Source organism: Lonchura striata, chromosome 1 (genome assembly GCF_046129695.1).
Source record: "Lonchura striata isolate bLonStr1 chromosome 1, bLonStr1.mat, whole genome shotgun sequence".
Lineage (NCBI taxonomy): Eukaryota > Metazoa > Chordata > Aves > Passeriformes > Estrildidae > Lonchura > Lonchura striata.
This window is the reverse complement of record NC_134603.1, coordinates 6,861,765-6,883,167: the sequence shown is the minus strand read 5'-3', so window position 1 is coordinate 6,883,167 and position 21,403 is coordinate 6,861,765.

Below are 21,403 nucleotides of genomic sequence, written 5' to 3'. Positions count from 1 at the left end.
ATTCTCTCTAATTGACCAATTCTTTTTAACTGACAGCATCATGGCTGGTGAAATTAAAAGCTGTGACATGACACGATGGTTTTGGTGAAGCTATGATGCCTCAATTGCAATGTAAGCCAGAAGCCTGGATGTCAAGTAAGGAATGTGGAACAGTTTAAAGTAATTTTTATGAAGGGATTCAGGATTAAAATTTTGAAGCATCTTGTCTGGAGACCAAACACACACACAATTTTGTCAGACTCCATATGAAGAACAGAAAAAGAAAGTGGGTTCAGATGATTGAAACTCTTTGAGCTGGCATCAATATAGTACTCTTTCAGAATGGCTGAATTGCATTTTTACTCTGCAGCAGCAGAATAATCAGGAGAGTAAGTCAAATAGTACCAGGGAGACAGTACCTGGTAAACACTTCCTGAAGGAGCTGTGAGAAAGATAAAGGTTATTGCTCTTAAACAACAAAACCCTGCAGAGCTGCTACAAAGTTTGTTGAGCTTTGGGACTCTTGCTGTACTACAGGGACTTGGTGTTTGCACAAATGAATCCAAGATTTTTCAGAAGGGATTTCAGTGTTATTGAAAACAACTATTTGCTGTGAAGTCAATGGGCTTTGCATACTCAAAGACCTTTGAGTATCTGGGATCTAGTCCAATATGATAAATAAAAGCTGATGATGAGAAAAATGGACTTTAGAACACCAATACTGAGTTAATGGAGGTATTTCAATTCTGTTTCCTAATTGTATGCAATCCCATAGCTCACAGAGGAGATACAAGGTGAGAAATTTGGCTCCTGTTGCAATCCCATAGCTCACAAAGGAGACACAAGGTGAAGAATTTGGGTCCTGATGTTTTATGCTACACGGTTTTTATTAACTTTAGAACAAAATGCTGAAGTGAAGAGAATATGATTAGAAATGAGTAAAATTCAAGTGAGGATAAAAATGCTGAAACAACTTGATTTCTGCTTTTTTTTCCTAGGATTAACGACAGTATTAGGATAACTGAGCACTTTTCAAAACTTTTCTACATATGAATGGGATGAAAACACCAGGCATGTCATGTGTGGATTCTGCACATAGAATGAAGGCAACCTATGTCCTGTTAAACACAGTGAGGTGCATTTCCAGGTGCTTGAGCCATAATTGCATACACTGCTACCATTCTTTAGCCACCCCTTAGAAGAATGATCATGATAATTTGATCATAATGCCCTATTTAGTCTTTGTACCTTTTTGAACTTGGATAGTATTAGTGGAAAAAGATCTTCAAATATCTACTCAAATCAAGAAACTAACATGGTTCAATTAAGTGTATGACTAGAACTGTGCAGAAATTAAAAAAAAAAAAAAATGAGAAACCTGTGATTCTTTTGAAGTAAACCTTGTGATAAAGATGACTTAGAAAGAGAGGCTGGGGTGTTGGTTTGTTTTTTTGTGTGCTCATTGGGGCATTTGTATTTTATTAGAAGCTCCCAGATCAGAATAATGCAATTGTTAGTATTAATATCTTCTATGTAGGGAAAAGATTATAATTCACACCAAATATTTATATTTTTTTAATAAGGAAAATGTGTCTTGATTTTTTAAAAAATATTTTATTTAATACCATATATATCAGATTATTTTAGGATCATCTAATAAGCAGCTCATCAACAAAGCAAAGCTACATTTGCTCATATTTCTCTGATAATTATTGTTGAGTCATGTTACTGCTTCTCACAACCCTGGAAATACCCAAAACTTCTCTTCGGCTGATGATAACAGATCTATGCCCATTGTCTGGAGGTTCTATGCCCAAGAGGCTTTGAAGCAAAAAGGAGCCCATTGAATTGTAAAGGAAAATTTTGTTGCAAGCCCACTTGCGAGGCACCTGGTACTTTATATAAAATTTACATTTTGGTTGAATAGTGTTGGTAGGACAAGAGGTAATGGGTATGTTCAGAATAGATAAAAGGAAGACCTTTTTTTCATGATCAGGGTTGTAAAATACTGGAACATGTTGCCCAGAGAGGCTGCAGATGCCCCATGCCTGGAAATATTTAAGGTAATGTTGGATGGGGCTATGAGCAACCCTGTCTAGTTGAAGATGCCCTTGCCCATTACAAGAAGGTTTGATCAAATGAACTTAAAGTTCTTGTCCAATCCAAAATATTCTTTGTTCCTATGATGTCTTTTTTCCCGTGGGAACCTGACTTATAAGCTAAAGAGCATCTCAAATAAAGCTGATCAGGGTCTTGTCTTAAACTGTAGAAGGGAGAGGCCTGGATCTTGTGCTTTAAAGTGTTTGTGCATCAAAATGTTAAGAATAATGACTATATGGATTAAATTTGGCTTAATTCTGAACTGCAGTGGCAAAAATTAAATTAAAAGTGCTCTTTTTTAAAAAATTGAATATCTAATTTTAAAATGAAATATCTACTTTTATTTGTCTGTTGCAAAATATACTGTATTTATTTATTTGTTGAAATGGACTAGGCATATGAGCATGGATTCTTCAACACATTTATTCTCAACAGTAAAATAAAATTTGAAAATATAATTGAAGGGAAAAAAGAAATAAAGGTCTTATCTCTCCACTCCAATTTTCTATGACATTAATTATAAAACAGTGATATATGGTATTCAGCAACCTCTTTCCTGCCACACTTGCAAGCACAATTTTTGAAAAATTACAACCATCTGCTGAAAACTCATGCCAATCACAGTTATCCTTTAAATATATTTACCAAGAGGAATATTTTGAGAAAATATGTCTGACAGTGACTAATTGACTTTTATGCAACAGCTAGGTATTAGCTGAGTTTAAATTGAAGGTATTATCTGGGTTTACTGGCCTTGTCATTTTTATCCCACTTTAAGACTAAATTTTATTTATGAAGTAGAATTAATTCAATGAGGAATAAATTTGGTGCATATCAATTCCTTGCAGTCATTTTATTCAATTAACATTTTGGTTTGAAGGTTGCTCATGTGTGTGTCTGAATTGGTCACTATTTGTCTGCACTCTGCAATGCCCTGCAAAGTGGAGGCTTGGGAGATGAAAGGCACAACTGCTGAGTAGTTTTAAATGAGCAAGATGAGGCACTGGCAACTCAACTTTTAGAGTACTTGGTATTTTTGTAGGGCTGATTACCTGTAATGGATGACATAAAGTCCGAACATGGAGTTTTTCTATAATGAAAAGAGTCTAGGCTAACAAACATCTAAATTTTATTTTATTTTTAAAGTTTATTATTTAAATATTTCAAATGCAAACCCATTAGTAGAATGACTGTTTAATATCTGTAGCCTCACCTACCCATCTCATCCTCAAAATATCACAGACATCTACTTGCTAACCCATTGTTTTAGCTTTGACAGAACCACTCTGCACCTCCTACTAATTCCCTGTAACTTCTTCCCTCATATATTTGGGACTGCTAGGATTTATTCTTACTGTTTAAACATATGATTCCACAAAGGATTACCTCTGGATGTGAGGAGTCTTCACATGAATATCCCTCATCTCAGGGTTTTAAAGTGTCTGAGATGGTTATTTAAATAAACACATGTATAGCAGCTCATCCTCTAGAAAGGGGATAAGAAAGAAATCAAGCTTATTCATCTGGGCTTGATAAAGAATTTTCATCTTTTCTAGGGACAGATCTAGATATTTCTAGGTTACAGATAGGCAGAAGACTACTTCAAATTATAAATGCTGCAAGCTTTTTCTTCCAAATCAGGTAAAAAGACACATCTTTTAAAGTTGTTCATTGAGCAAAAATGTGAAGATTGGTGCAAAGTTCATATTAAAAATACTCAAGGGGGTTACAGGTTCAAGTGCAACAGACAAGAAATTTAAGATCTCTGCTGCTTACTACAATGCCAAAATAACAGAACTTTGACAGACTGTATAAATGAAGTTACTTATTTTAGATGAGAGATTACTTTGGAAAAATTTCAGGTAGAAGAACCAACTCTTGAATCACTGCTCAGCACTAGGCAGAGTAAGGAAATCTACTGGAGACTCTTACAAGCTAATGAAGTAGCACTGCTACTCCAGTGTAGCTTTCTTTCTTATTCAATTTCACCTACATGTGAGCAACCATTTCTTCATGAAGCGTCCTGTTCATTCTAAAAAACAAGCAGCTGTTTGAAAATGAAAACACAAATGAGTCCCTGGAAAACAAAGCTCAGCCGTGGCCAAGAACTATTACAAAGTGTACAGGATACTCCTTTGAGATGTTCATTATTCAGTTTGTTGGCATTATGGATTCAGGTTTGGATCAGCTCAATTACAACACTATCAAAGAAATCTTGATATAATATATATATATATATTTTTAGCTGAAGCCTTAATTTTGTCATCATGTCTTTTTGATCACATAAAACCACTCTCATCATCCCTGATGCTTTTCTCTTTCACATATGTTTTAAATTTAGAGAATCCTGGTATGTTCTGTTGTGATCAATGCACTCCATTAAAGAGCAGCTCTGTTTATCCATGTGCATTTGAATATGCAATTTTGTTCTTGTCTTCAATTCTCAATGATGGAATGATCTTCAAGGATGCAATTTTGTCTGTGTGTCTCTTATTACAGATTTCCTTAATTTTCTTAATAGTTACTCAGTTGAGTTCTTAAGCTTGCCTACACAGCCACCTTCAATAAAATGATTCTGAATTAAAGGTGCTCTTTGAAATGGATTGTTTAAGCATATGAAATTGCCATGTGATAATTCTAAACTGAATAAAAGCATTCTTAACTGAATTTCCCTCCTTCACTTCCAAAGCAAATAGAACCCAAATATATCAAACTAGGTGTAGTTTCATGAGGAATTTAAACTCGGATAACTCCTGAGAGGACAGATGTGTGTCATGACCAATTTGTGTTGGTCTCTAGGCCCATAGGCTTCAAAGAAAGGAAAAATGGTATAGATGGGACAGCAGCATTTGAGGAAATAAAGAAAAAGATTGAAGAATTCTGACCAACAACCCACACAATCCATAAGCATTTAATGCATTTCTGTGTGAGAGAAAAATTGATTGTCCAGAATGCAATTTTTTACATGTGCCTAGCAGCAATGGTGTATTGGCAGACGTGACTATGATGTCTCATCAAAGAAACTAAATTTCCATGAAAATGGGAAAGTTACAGTGGTGAAAATCTAACAGGACAGTTTCCAAACTGATCAGAAGCAACTTGGTGACCTGTTTTGCCAATCAGCATCTGTGTTAACTACATGATCATATACCCAGGTACCCAAAGTGCCTGGGCAGTTGGACTAGAAGTGAAAACTGCCTGAAACTGCCAGGGCTTTTAAAACAACTCCTATCAGTGGTACACATCTAGGATTTTGCAGACTAGATAAGAGTTTTTAAAGAATTTTGAAACTATCCATTAAACAAACTCTTAAAGCAGTATAACATTCACAATATTTTGGAGACTGTTAAGATGAACTCTCATGAATTCTCATGCACTCCTTCATGACCCTACAACATCCATCACCCAATATAATGTACAAAACATCTCAGAAGAATATCAAAAACTATGACCAATTCTTCATGGCCTGTGAACTGGAAGCTTTATTTCGAGATAAATTATACACAGAGAGTGTGGATGTGGGAGGAGGCTTGTGTTAAATCTTTATCCACAGGTCAATGATCTCCTGGAAAGCTTCAAAAAGCTATGACTGTGTGATGAAGGAGGCAGAAAACAAACATGCTGTGGTATATTCACATATTTGAAATGGACATAGGAAGGAGAAAGACCTTAGGAATTCAAGGAAAGAAGGGAAAAGTTTATATAAGCCTGACCAGTATCCAGACCTTGTTATATCCTGATAATAACAATTTTCTGTGCTTTAGTTAAATTACAGACTGCTCAGTGTCTCATTTCTCACATGTGTGTGGTTTAGAAGCATGTAAGCAGATATGTCTATAACATCATGTGCATTAAAAAAATGTATTTTTTTCCCAGGGAGGTGTGGGTTCAAATTCCTTCTTTGAAACAGCTGACAAACTAACTGCTGTATTGAACAGAAGGCACATGGAAACTTGCTTTGGAAGACAGGACATGTAGAATTCACAAAATCTGACAAGAGAATGGCTTAAAAGAAAAAAATTATTAGCATAAAAAAATTGAATTCTCCATCATAAATATTTATGGTTTTCATATATGAATGAATATTGAAAGAGTTTCTTTAGATGAAATTTCTTTTTTTCCATTTACTTTTTTTTTCCGGATTCTGATGATTACATAAAAATGTCATTGTTTGCATAAAGATTATTAATGAGTATTTTTATCTTGGCATTGCATGCAAAGGTAAGATTTATTAGAAGATATTTTGGCTTGATCATTTAGGATGAACCTAGGGTCTCACACCAGATTTTTGAGTTTTGCTCAAACAACTATAGATTTTTCATCACTGTCATACTGTTGATTTTAGGTGCTGTACACCATATGTGAATAAAGCTAGACTCTTTAGCAGTTTGAACTGCCTACATGATATTTCAACTGATACATAATTTTATATTAAGTGTTTTTTTCCCCACATTATAATTTTGTGACCTACAGTAAGTAACTACAGTAAGTACTATTTTCTTCCTCAGTGAACAAAGAACTATGTCGGACAAAAAACCAGGACAAGAGATGAAGGAAATATTAATTTTGCATTCTCTTTGTCACATTTGTGTGTCTGCTTTGGGACAATATTCCCCTTTACCTATTTAGCTGATTTATAGGATTCTATTCAGATGTAACAATTCAATAAAATGGAATTTTCTTGCTGGTCTAGCAAATATCTTTAGTTTTGAGATTTCTTATAGACTATAATGACACAGCATATGTATTAGGCAAATGCCAAGCCACACAGAACATGATTTAATAATTTATTTATTTTACATATTTTCCTTTCATGTGAACCCCAGTACTTGAAACTGGATGTGGTATGAGGGCTGCTGTGGATCCTAACCATGAAAATAACCTGAAGAGACTGCTCTTTAGTGACTTAGTCTGCTTTTGAGGCTTTGCATTTTTCCATTTTTATCAGCAGATTTTTGTGATTATTCTAATGATTCTGAAACAATTTGCCAAATTATCTTAATCATCTGACGATAAAGTAGTTGAATAATTTCTCTTCTTCCACTTCTGGCAATTTTTTTCATCCAGCTGTTCCTAAGAGAATGTAAATCTGAATATACAAACATTGTATGGTTTTTGAAGTTCTATTTCAATGTCAGATATTGTATGAAATATGGTCTATGTGAGGTAACCATTCGCAGAAAACTCGGGTCTTCTTTTTATTATGGGTTCATTAAATATGTCTGCCTGATTCTTGCACAGCTCCATTTTCTTTTCAATATCATGTCTTTCCCATAATAGGGATTTGTGGAACTGAACTTCATCTAGCACTGATCACTATGCTGCTAATCTCAGGAAAGAATTAGCTGCCTTTCCCAATCACAAATGATGAGTATAGAATATGGGTAAAGATACTTAAAAGAGATTGTCAACTGAAATATCCATTATCAAGTTATACTTACCTGACATTGTAGCCCTTGCCACACATGTAGGAGGACATTGGTGAAAGAGTATTGTGACAACTTTCCAAAAGAGTATTTAGAACATTATTTGAAAGTGGAATCACAAAATAAAACTCGAACACAGAAAGGAAGCCTACAGAGAGAGAAGCAAAGACAGGAGTCTGGAAGGAATACACAGGGGCTCATCATGACCCAGCAATTTGAACTCAGAGCCCAGAAAATCAATTGTAACCTGGGCTGTTTCAATGGCACCATGGGCAGAAGATTGAGGGGGAGATTCTATTCTGTTCTGGTGAGAGCACACCTGGATTATTGTGTTCAGTTTGGGTGTCTCCAATATAAGAATGTAATGGACCTGTTGGGGTAGGTCCAGAGGAAGACCATTGAGATGATCACAGAGAAGGCTGGAGCACCTCTCCTATCAAGACAGGCTGGGAGCGTTGGGGCTGCTCAGCCTGGGGAAGAGAAGGGTCTGGGAAAACCTTTTAGCACCATGCAGAACTTAAAGATGGTCCATACAGGAAAACAAGAGAGGGAGTTTTGACAAGGGCGAGGAGTGATAGGATGAGGGGAAGTGGCTTTAAACCAAAAGAGGGAAGGTTTATAGTAAATATTAGGGAGAAATTCTTTATAGGGAAGGTGGTGATACGCTGGAAGAAGCTGCCCAGAGAACATGTGGATGCCCCAACCCTGGAAATGTTCAAGTTCAGATAGTTTGGTCTTGAATCCTTGTGGGGCTTTGAACAACCTGCTCTATTGGAAGGTGCCACTGCCAGGCAATGCAAAGGCAGTATGGAAACACATACAAAAATCACATACAGTATGACATTTCATAAAATGGCAGCTCCCTGTGATATGGAACCTGTAACACAATGGCAACACCAAGCAGTCAGAGGGAAAGTATTTTCTGTTGTTAACACCCCTCTGAATTAACCAGCTCAGGTGGTAATGGGGCCACTGCTCCTGCCAGTCAATTCCAGATAGCCTGTGACCATGTGAGGCATTTTAAAAAATTTCACACCACCAAATATTCCTTGTCTGCTGGACACAAAAGTTCCAGACAGTTCCAGTAACCCACCCAGGGCACAGACAAGCCCCTCAGCCAAGCAGAAGAAACAGATTCCTGAAAAGGCTACAGGTAACAGCAGCAGGGGAAGAGGGAGTCAAGAAGGGAACAGCAGCAGAGGACACCCCAAGAGTGGCCTAAGGAGGAGAGCAGAAGGGTCCCTGGGGCAGGAATCTTTTTCTGACATGTCTGGAGAGACCCCACTGGAGCACATACACCCCTGCAGCCCAGGGGAGAGGAATCAGGAGCAAAGGAAAGAAGAAAAGATGGGGGAAGAGTCGTGGTGGGAAGGATTATTTCTCACTACCTGAATCTATTTCAACTGACAATAATTTGAACTACTATTCCCCAAGTCAGGTCTTTTTTGCTGTGGTGGTAACTGGTGAGTGATTTCCCTGTCGTTACCTCAGTCCTTGAGCTGTTCCACACTTTTTTCTCCTCTTCTGGTGGAAAGAGTGTCCAGGGAAGGAGGCCAAGGTTAACCCACCAGTGAGAGTTAGTTACCAGCAGACCCTTGATCTGGGTCACCCTATGGAGAGGCTAAAACACATCACTGAAATCTCCAACTGCTGAAGCAGAAGGGGACACAATTTAAGTCACTTTACTGCTGCACCCCCATTTTTAAATTATCACAGATTTGTAGGGTATCTGCACCCACAGGCAGAACTGTGACAGCATGGATTAAGGAAATACTGGTTTAATGTCTTCTAGTCATGTTCTGTTCCCTTTCCCTTCTGTGACTTGATGTACCCATGGGTTGTTTCCTTTGTGAAAACACTTGCATAAGTGTGATCTCTGTGGGCATGAAACCCTCAGGTGACCCATAAAATCAGTACAGTATAAAAATGTACAGCTTTCTTTGAACTGCTTCTCTGACAGTTCAAACAAGCCCCAGCACTGGTGTGAAGTAGGAGATGAAAATGAAAGTTACTCAGGGCCTGGAGAGAAAGGCAATGAGAGCATCCTGTGGCAGAGACAGACCAAGGTGTGACATCACTTTCACTGTGATACAAAACTGCAACTTAACTGTTCACAGACAAAACATCCAAACTTCTGAATAAAGCAGAATAAGGTACATTCTCTGGCACTGAGGTCATTTAGCACAGCAGCTTTGTTGTGAGTGAAATGACAAACACTCATAAAAGAGAAATGGCACATTTATTGATATAAAAGGGTGATTTTACAAAGTTGATGGTAAATGTGAAAATAACTTAACAGGATTCAATGGCAAGGCATTTTTGAGTATTTACTGCATAGAGAATGGGGTCAGAGACAGCTTTTCATTGACTCATGCATTCTGAATTCCTTCTCAGTGGGGACTTTAGGTGTGGCTGGAGGCAGACTTTGTCCCAGACTTGGTCAGTGGATTATGCCTAAAGGATCTGTGCAGTCTTTTATATCACTTATCTTAGATGTTAAAGTTTTCCAGTTCACTGAGTATTTGACACAATAAAGACTCTGTTGCCTTGAGGAGTAACCTTGAGAGTATCACTTCCCAGAGGGAGATCCTCGCATGCAGCTCCCTCACTTTATGGAGTAAGGTAATTGATATTTGCATCATGACTATGGATGTTAGACTCCTCCAATCCTGGCTGGAGTCAAGCCTTGACCAGCACTACTGGTTAAGCAGATGCATTGCTTAAATTAGCCCTTGGCTCTTATGTAGTTATTTGATATCCCTGAATCCAATTTGAGTGACCAGACAGTAAATTACAGCTGTCACTGGGGAGCATCACCTGAGCATGGCTATAGGAAACAGAGGTCAGGTTGAGGCAGCAACATGAACCAGTCCTTTTACTCAAAATAGAAAGGTTCTAAGTGCCTAATTACAGCAGTCCTGATCTTATGTAACTCCTGACTTCCCTCAGGCACTACTCAATAAAGTAAAAATTGACCCAAGCCCTTGGCCTGGCCATTTTTAATTTATAAATATGGCATGGTCACATCTGCTCACTGCAATGGTTTTTTAGTGTCTCTTTCAGGACAAGCTCTGATTAACATTCACAGAGGATAGAATTCAGCTTCAGATCAAAATACCTATCCCACAAGCACATAAACATGGGCTAATTGCCTAAATACTGTTATGTAAAGCTGTGTGAAATGTCATATATGTTTGAGAGCTAAGGAGATAGGGAAATCTGTCACTGGATCTGTGCCATTCTGCAGTGACATATGAGTTGAGGGAAAATAAACCAGACAAAATCAGAGCTGTTTAAGGTGTAAGTCAAGCAGTAGATTTCCATTACAGTTAGTTAAGTGAATGCATTTTCACCAGACCTGTATTTCAATTTTCTATGCAGAGGTCTGTCACCACCTGAGTTGTCTAAAGCTCCCAGAAACCTCCACATTGAGCTGGCAAATATATACAGAACATAGGCCCTTGTGAAGTGTCAGCCACACATGATACTCTAAAGCATCTGAAATTACAGTGGATAGCTTAGGGTGAAAAACTGAATCAGGACAAAAAATTTCTTAAGGTATTGTAGCAAGTGCCAGTATTAAGAGCTATATGGTAAACTGGGCCAGCAAGCCATCAATTATTTAAAATAAATTTGATCAGAATTTCCTTCTGGCACTAAATTTGAGTGAAAAAGAATGGCCTCTGCTTTTCCTGTAAAACTCTATTTGCCTCCAGATCAGAGCAGCCACATAGAAAATGCCTATTGGGAATGATATCAAACTTGCATGAATGCCTAAAATGAGGCTGTCCTGAGGCTGTCCCAGATTAAAATCATGCCAAAGTTAATCACAATTTCACTGTAGGTAGAATGAAGCTTCAGAACCTATCAATGTTCCTTCAAGTTATTTAATTAAGTAGAAAAGATATAGTGAAAAGATTTACAATATAGACAATAAAGGTTTCTGTACCTGAAAGAGATAATTTTACTCATCCTATCTTCATGAATGCCATTGGTGCCACAAATGGTTTAAGAATAGAATTTCTTTGACTGCTAAGAAGATGGAAAGAGAAGAATTTTAGAAAATTATCATGGTCACTCACCTTCAACTCCAAGAACATTAGTAAAATTAGAAATCAAACCTAAGGACATATTTTCAGTAATTAGGTTTCCTTATGCTCTAAACTTCTCTCCTAATCTATTTCTTCTTTCTGACAGAAGCATGGATTATTTTCCACTTCAGTCATCACCCTAAAAAAAAATATGGTATTGAAAATCTGCTGCTTTTTCTTGCTACAAAAAAGCCCACTTGCTTAGACATAAAGCCTATTTAATCTTAGTCCAGAGCAGTAATACAAAGGTTTTCTCCCCTCAAGCAGAGGTTGCAAGCCATTTTGTTTAATAGATGCCTATCAGGAAAGCCTGTGTTTCCTCATGTGTGAATGAAGCTATTAAACCCCAAACCTTATTACACAAATAATGTCCATTTTGATATTTCAAAGTACTTTTAGCAAGGTGCTCACAAGAGTGTTGTAAATGATCCGTAAACAGTAGAACACTACGGGGACAAATTGTAGATTGGGTAATTTGTTTTCACAAAAGTTTACTGCCAAAGGAGAAACCAATCACCTCTGAGGGTCACTTGAGGGCCCAATCCTACAAAAGTTCTTCCCCTATGTCTTCCTTGCTCCTGCTGTGACACTGTGTAAATCATGAAGATTAATCCTGTGAATAAGATATTCTTAGGTGAGTTAGGGGTTTGAGCTATTGTGTTTCATAATCATACAAAACAGGTATCTCCTTTAAATTCTTGTAAGTAATTCCCTCACATCTCTAGATAATCTCTTTTATTCGTTCTGGCAGATATGCCATGACCATAAGCATGAAGAACTAACACTAAAAAGAGGAACTAAGACTTAAAAAAAGGAATTAAGCAAGAGTGTCATGTGCTACATTGTAAATGAAAAAAAAAAACTAATCTCTTCTAGAAAGTGTAGATTTATTCAGTGTTCATAACTTCCAGGAAAGTGGAAATGTTCAGTAAAAAACCTATTTTCACTCAAAAGTATCATGTGCTGTACTTTCAATTTATCCCAAACACATTTAAAAAGTCTGAATTTCAGTGTTGCTTTTTTGTATTATTTTTATTTACCATATATCAAAATAGGTTTTAATCCTTCATTATCACCATTTCCTATTTCTAAACTATGGAGATAGAATCCAGCAGCACAGGATGATAACTTTTAAAATCCCACTACCTGGCACCAGCTGAGGTGATAGAACTGGCGACGGAGACTTCAAAAGGACTGTGGTTTCTTGACATTTGTTATATTATTTTGAAGGTGAGTAAGAGGCTGATTCTGAAGAAAATCAGCAGAAACACCTTCATATTACTCTATGTCACTGGTCAGTTTTCTGTTCTTGAAGATTATTTCAGATTCCCTGTGCTGGGTCTGGCTGGCTTCTGGATGTTCACCTAGACACTTTCTCACTCCTCCTCCTCCTCAACAGGACAGCAGAAGAAAAGATGTAAAGGCACTATTTTTTCCCCTCATATCTTTTCTCACTCCTCTCTCACAGCTGCTACAGTGTTTTCAGTTGCTTTTTAAATTTATTTTTTGCAGAGATATCACCAGCTTTGTTCAAGCAGCCTTTGCCAGTGGTGGGGCCATTTAGGAGTCATCTGGAACCAGCTATGTCCAGCCAGCTGTGAGCCCCTGAGCTCTTCTGAAAAAATCTTCCCTCCCTCCCTAAACCTTGCCATATAAAAAAATATACCCTCATATCTGTTACTCTGATATTAACCTCTACCACAACCTCTCCTTCATTTTGGGAATGACTACTCAGCATCAGAGCATTTACATTCTGCTCTTGTATAAGCTCAAAATACTCATCATGTGCCTTCATACTACGTTTATTTCCAGGTGCACCTGTGGCACAGTTGGATATAAGGATAATGAAAGCAGCTGTAGTCATGGAGCTGGTCTCCAATGATTCTCAGACTGCCTCGTTGTGCATTTCTCATTAGGACTGTGAATAATATAAACAGTTTGGAGGTTTTTTTAGAGACACCTTAGGCATCATTCTCTCACCCTTAAGCTTTGCATGCTAAGAATGGTATCAAAACCAAATTCAATAGAAAAAATTTCCCTCAGGACTCCACCCAGCATTCAGTCTATATTCCATGTTCTTACTCACAGGTTCTTCTTTAGGATTTGATGTATATTCCTTTTTGCTGAGTAAAAATCAGAGAATACATTACAGAAACAAATCTGAAAGCTCAAAATAATTGGAAAACTAAGCCAGATGATTAAATTGGTCCACACCTTGCAGTAGCAGTGCCCTCTGCAGTCAGTTGTCCTTATTCTTTAGTTAAAGCTGACTGGATTCCAAACACACACAAAAAATTATACAAATAAGTCTAAAAACTAGAAGTTTATTTAATGACAGCTGCAGGTCTTTGACAGATTTTTGGAATGCCTGAAGCTCTAATATATGGATGCCTGTGGAGTTAACTTTCAATCTAGACCAGCTTTGAGATGCAGGTCGAACCACACAATATCCAGATATCCTTTTCAGCCACAGTTATTCCATGTATTTATGATACTCTGTACTTCTAATCCCTGAAAAACTGTTAAAAATTACTTTTTTAAACTAAAACAATAGCTGTGGAACACAAATAAAGTAATCTGCCAGCATAGGAGACAGTTAATTCATCTGTTGCTGAACACTGTTTTCAGATGTAATCACAATGTTTCCTGCCTAGAATTATTGGCATCGAGCTTGTAAATGTATTCCCTAAGGGAGGAAAAACACTGTAAATAACTTGCCTTTAAAGAGGAGGTTTATTGGATTTTTACACCAGACAACACGAGCTCTGGTTAAATACTGAGTGATATTTATATCCCTGTACATACAGCCATACCTCAGCAGCTTTTTTTTTTTTTTAATTATTATTTTTTTCATTTCGGCATTAATGAACATAGCAATCATTTGTTTTCACTTCCAGAGTCTTTCTAGTATTCAAAATATAGACACATTAAAGGAGGGCGAACATGGCAGCTGAAAGAATAGTGTTTTCCAATTTCTCCTACTACCTCATGAATTAAGAAAAAAAAGAGGTGGAGAGGGAAGAAAGAGAGATGAAAACAGAAATGAAATTATTCTGCTGGTATTCATGTTCAGTAAGACTGGATGGCCTAAAGGGTGTACGAGCAAGGGTTTTCAACATGCTCAGCTGAACTGTGAGTTGTTACCAGTTTATCAGGCAGTGCAATTCACACAACCCTCAGGGGATATTGGGTATGGATCAGTACTAGTGCCATGGGAGCACAAATTTAGCTTAAATCTGCCACACTGTGTGGCACAAGGTGCTTAAGTGTTTGGGCTAAGAGCTTGACAGACATGATATGCTACTTCAGATTCCTGCATCAGTCCATCTCAGAACTCTCTGCATTATGCAATTTCTCAGCAACTCTTTCAGCCTGTTTATGCCATGGGCATGGACACTATAATGCAAGGTGGCCTGATGGAAATTATGCTGGCCTCATTTTCTAAAGGCAGATGCATATATGTGGTAAAACCTTTAAAAGTTATTTAGCCCTGTTCCAAAGGTGAAAATTTCCCACTGGAGAAGTCAGAACAAAATGTGTTAGTTCTTTGAGAGAGCCTGACCTCAGATTTTCACATGGTCATTCTGTTTGTTTGTAGATAGTTATATAGAGTAATTTCTCCCAGTTTACAAGTCAAGTGTCATCTCTTCTTCCACCACTTTGCAGCAAAAATAAGTTAGAGAAAAGTGCTCTTTATGAGATGAGAAGAGAGCTGCTGTTTGGTGGCATGCTCAGTCCTATCAGGCTGGGTTAGACAAATTGTTGGAACATTTGTAATACTGAGCTCTTCAGGTGGCATCCCTTAAGCAGGATTCATCTGACTAAACGTGGGTGCTGATGTGCATTTCAGCAAGTCACTTTCAATTCTCTTTATTGCCAGAGAAGATCTAGTAATAGAGACAATGGAATTTAGAGTGTGATTCATCTTATCCTAAACTGATGCCTACGTTTGTTCAGAGGAGTTGCATCCTAAACTCCATTAACTGAATTGATCAGATCTCTGTTGATGATAATGGAAGCACAAATAACCAGTTAAAATGGTAGGTGGCTGTGCTGGAAGTCAAGTGAGACTGATAAGTCCTAACCCTTGTTTCTGAAACCTACTTAAACTGAGGTGTATGTTGTACTCTCAGCCACGCCAGCCTATTAAAACTGAGTTTCTTCCTGGGAGGATATCTGTTTTAATGGCCATGGAAATCCATACAGTCTCTTGCAGCAAAGAAATCCCCATGCCTTCAGATTTTAGCAGCAAATGAATGTGGAGCTGCTCATAGCAGAAGCTTAAAGTTTAACCACCTACTACTACCCATTTTGGAGGTATAAGATCTCTTTTTTCAGAGCTGATCCAAAGCTGTGTATAAAGAACATAGAGGGGCTCCTTCTCCTTCAACAATGATTAAATCTTCCTAAAATAAGGATGGCCAGTACTTGAGTCAGATCAAAGGTACATTTTCCCCATTATCCAGTTTCCTGCAAAAGTTTTAGTATCTGAAGAATTAAGTATAGTAACTGGGTGGGCATAAATATGGTAATTCCACAAGTTCTCTTCCAGACCTCAGAAGAAACTCTGGTAAATGTCAAAATTTTCTTGCATAATTTTAGAGATTGCTATTTGTCTTTCTTGTCCACATTAAAACCCTTTCAATCAATACAACTTGTGAGTAGAATCATAATATATAATTCTTAGTGGATTAAATGTTTTATAATAGCTTTTTTTGTTTTATAATAGTTTTTTTTTATCAGTTTATTATTATTAATATGCTTACAGACTACTTTACTGGTGTACATTTCATCCTATCTGAAGAGAGAGATGCATCTCTCATGGTCTCGGGATAAATTGCTTTACACATTCATGTGCTGAAACTGGGAATCTACTTTCTTTCCAAACAAGGGATTATTTAGTCTCCAAATAACCCTCTGGTCTTGAATACTATACATGATGCAAAGGTCAGTTGTAATTTATGATTAATTTTGTGTTCTTGACTTGAGTTCAATTTATACAAGGAAATTAGTGCTTTAGTAATTAAACTTTTACCTTAATTGAAACAAGGAGAAAGTGCTAAGATCATGTCAGAGCAGTAAAACTGTGCTGGTAGCTGGACTCTATTTTACAATCATTGTAGGTTATATTTGTATCTAGGTAATGTCCCATCACTCTGACAGCAAATTGCAAAGAGACCTTATACAAGTGAAATTCACATCTCTCTTAATTACTTGCATGTAAGTAGAAAAACATCCCCTAATTTTTAAAACTGGAGTGTCAATTAGGAAAAAAATATCAGAAACACCTCTTTTTTTCCAATATTGAATTACTTTAAATACTTCAAGTATTTAGTTTGACAACTTGCATCTCCCTGTACAGCCTTGTTTCCTCTTCTGATATTTACTGGTTTACATGTTTTTGTTTCTTCTGACTATTAGTATTTTACAATTCTGTCTATAAAATGCAATGTTTGGACAATTATATTAAAGGCCCAGTTAGAGACTTTGGCATGTTTTTAGTCTAATTTCAAGATGTGGTATATACAAGTTGGTATAAATATCCAGGCCTATTTTGGTGTCTCATTCCTCTGTATCATCACCAGGTTATGCATGCATGTCTTCTATACTTCCTTTTCCAGGAATGGCACACAGATGCCAGCTGGGATGGTTTGCATGTCTGGTGCTCTGCTATTTCTGCTTGTGTGCTCCCGAGATCAGCAGATGGAGATTGGGTAATTCTGCAGCGCTGTAAGTCGTAAACAAGTTGGTATAAATATCACTGTCTCAGATATAATGCTGAGGTTGCCCATTTGAACTTCTGCCTCACTGGAGCTTTGCTTAGGGTTGGGAGCATATGCTGCATACATTTGGTTGGTTATTGTCTCTGTTCTAATCAATGTATAAATGCACATCTGTTGAATTGGTCTAAATTTTACTCATCTTTAGACTCTAACTGACTTCCATCTTGGGAAGTGCACACCAGGTTGGCAATAAACACTACATTTTTCCTTCCTTCTTTCTCTGATGAGCAAACTAATGGGAAATATCATTATCCCTAACACCTGGGATAAATTACTAGGACAGTTTCCATTTCCAGATTGTGGATTCTGACTCTGCAGCATTAGGAAAACCTTCTACACCATTTGCCTGCAGGACATGCTCTGCTTTCAGCTACAAGATGTGAACACATAAACCCAGCTTTTTTGAGACAGCCTCACACACCACAACAACAGCAAAAAGAAAAAAAAGAAACCAAAATATAGGCAAATATTTTGATGGAATTTTCAAAACTTGTGAAGTAATCTCAGTCAGAACCTATCTCAGTGTGTAAGTTAGCAAGGTTGGCAGCCTCCTGCTGAACAGAAATAACAGCTTGGACACAGCTCTCTCATTGAATAGGAAAAATTGGAAAACCCTGCAGTAAAATCCAACACCTCCTTGACAAGATCAATGCCCTCTGTAGCCTAAAGAGCACAGTCAGTGAACTGCTTTTCAACAGCTTTTAGAAGGTTCCTCTCCTCTGTCCACCAAATGTCCCAGGCTCACTGTTCATTCCCACTACATCCTCTCATTCCCTCTGTTCCTGCTACTGCCACTGGGAATGTTTGTGCTCTGTTTTATTAATAGTCCTTTTACCCCATTACACACATGTTTAGGCAGCTTAGCTCTCAGGTACACTTCACTGGCAGCAGTGACTGTTTATAATAGCAGAATCAGGGGGCCACCAAGGAGAGAAAGAGAGAAAGAAGGAAAAAGTCATATTCCAATTTTGTTAATGGAATAATCTTATCTTAAAAAAAGCCAAAAAACAACAACAAAAAACCAAACCAAACAAAAAACCCCAAAACAAAACAAACAAACAAAAACAAAAACAAAAAAAACCAATCAAACCAACTAAAAACCCAACAAACAAACCACACAAACAAACAAAATAAAAACAACAAAACCCCCAAAACAAACAAAACAAACAAACCTCAGTTTTGGTTTGAATAAATTCTTTCAGTTCTAACAGAAGTCATAGTAAAGTCCAAAAGGACCACATCAATACATCATATCCAAACTTCAAACAGAATTTAGACAAAACCAAGGTGTCAATGCACCCTGCAAACAGAATTACATTATATCTGATAATTTCTATATAGGATACCATGTTTGCTGTTATTCAAGTTTCCTACTTTTTAAGCTAGGTAGAACTGAGAACAGAAACTGTCCATTTCAAAACACTGGAAAATAATTAATTTTATTTTAAATAATAACAATTGGCAGACTTGGAGAGTGTGAAGGAAGCAGGCTAGGAATATGCATAAGTTAGATTGGAAAGGCAAATGAATGGAAGAGGGTGTCAATAGAAAAGAAACAAATAAGTTATTCTTACCTGATTTAAGGAATGGAGAAAAATAACAACTTGCAATAACAGAAATAAAACCTAGTCACAGATGGAGATAAGACAAGGATGTGTTTATACAGACCAGAATGCAATACTGTAAGCTGTTAAGTTAAAAATTTCAACATGAGAAAACTGTTATGACAATAAATCTTCTGTTACTTAATTAACAGGAAACCTGATAGCTCATTTTTTTTTTTCTTTTAGGACAGCATTGCAAAAAAACAATGCACTAATACTTGATAAATGAAAATGCATTTCAGTGCAATGGTGATATCTTCTCAAGCAAAAGAATATTTAGATAACTTTATTTTTTTTTTCTTGCATGCTTAATGTAATTTATCATTTATAATACATGAAGTGAGCAATAAATAACTATACCACAGTAACTGAAAAAAACAGGCATCAATTTTCATGCAAGACAAATTTTGTTAGAAAATAAGGTCTTTTTCAAAAATTGAGAATTTTAATGAATAATAATGACAGTGATTTTTCCTTTTTCATCACATTTTATGGTGCAGCTTTAATGAGGTTTTAACAATGACCTAAGTACATGAAAAATGAAAGCTGTGTGAAGTATTTTGCGTTTTCCAAAATATTGATAGATTTATTTGAAAAACATGGTACTTGAAAATGTCTATGTTAACCAAAAGTAAGCAGAGAAACCAAACCTCTACTCCACAAAAAGAAACAACCAAAGAAAAAACTACCCCAAATCCAACAACTGTGAAGTTATCAGCTTGGATATAGCAGGAAATGTGAAGAACTGTGGAAAACAGACCCATTTAAAGCTAGGTGAAGCAGAACATTTTTTCAGAATATTCCCATTATTAATATAATTGCTTTCTCTTGTCTCAGAAAAGTGCAAAGAATTTTCTTGTGATCTGAGTTCTGAATTGCACCGAATGGCATCGGGGAGGAAGCAGCAGCAAAGTGTACACAGGACTTTCTGAGCTGTGTGTCACTCACACTCTGAGTGGGAAGAGCTCTCCCATAGCCTGCACATCTCTGTGAAGACCTTACAGAGACCTCTGCAGCCTTCATCTCTCATGGAATCACAGAGTGGCTTGGGTTGGAAGGGACCTTACAGATCAACTAACTCCATCCCACTCACATGAGCAGGGATAGCACTCACTAGGTCAGGTTGTTCATGGACCCACATGAAAAAAAAAAAAGAAATTATCTTTACTGCAAACTTTCCTCCTCAGTCTTGACTCTGCATGAAGAATTATCCCCAGTTTTCAAGAGAAATAAGCTGTGCTAAGCCACCATCACTTGAGTGACGTCAATGTTTGCCTACTGCTTCCTCATATTTTCACCTCGATTCTCATTCCCACAAATACATATAAAAGAACAAAGAGACCTGTTTGGTGATGTTAAGGCTGCTACTGGGAATTCTGATACAAACTTGTAAAATCCATGCATATGAGAAACTTCCTGACTTTTATGTTTCTTTCTGTTTGTAGTCTGTTCTCTATCAGTGTAGGGTAGTGGACAAGTCTGTTTATCAGCCAAATAATTATTGTAATACACAGTTACAAATTAAATGTTGTCAGAAAGTAATTTTAAAATCATGATCTCACTACAGGAGATGACAAAATTAAATAGAAGGATGCAGTTAACTTTTGTTTCTCTTCCTTCTTTTATGAAGATAAATTAATAATCACAGTTTACCACTACAAAGAAATTAGTTCAATCTGATCAGAATCAGCAATGGTATGGTGAAACCTGGAGTTGCTCCAAGTCATAAATAGGAAAAACATAATTCTTATCCCTGTATTTCCTACTAAGGATTTTTCTAAAATAGTTGTGCCTTTAGTGCTAGTGAAAAAATAAGGGGAACATGAACTTTCTTTTCATCCGTTCTATAAATTTCCCAGATCATAATTTCCTGTTTAAGCTCACATTTTCATGTGGTTTTTATTATCATTTTTACAATATCTCTCTTCAAGGATTAACTAGCCTCTCAGCTACATTTAAGTGTACTATCATATTTGGAGCAAGACCCTGTGACCCTGAATGAGATCTAGATTAGCAGAAGTTTCTAGTGCTTTTGTTTGCTCACAGTTTAAGAATCAGTTTCTCAAGCTCTTGCATTACTCTTTTAGTTCTATGTGCTTTAACCCTGTGAAATAAGGTAAAATATTATTTATTTATTTTTTTGTATAATAAACCACATGCTCTGTAAGCTGTTCCTTCAGTATAAATCAATGGTATGCAGGAAATATTCATTTCAAAAGAAAGCAGAAAAACTTAAGAATAGTAAGAGAAACACCCTCTGCAATATTAAATCTTGAAGTTAGTTTTATTAAGAAATAGAAAGTAAACATTCAAAAATATTTATTATTAAGAGGGGACTTTTACAAGGATTGATACTGGGACTGATGCTGTCAAACATTTTTATCAGAAATCAAGAAGAAATTGCAAATGTTTAAATGTTA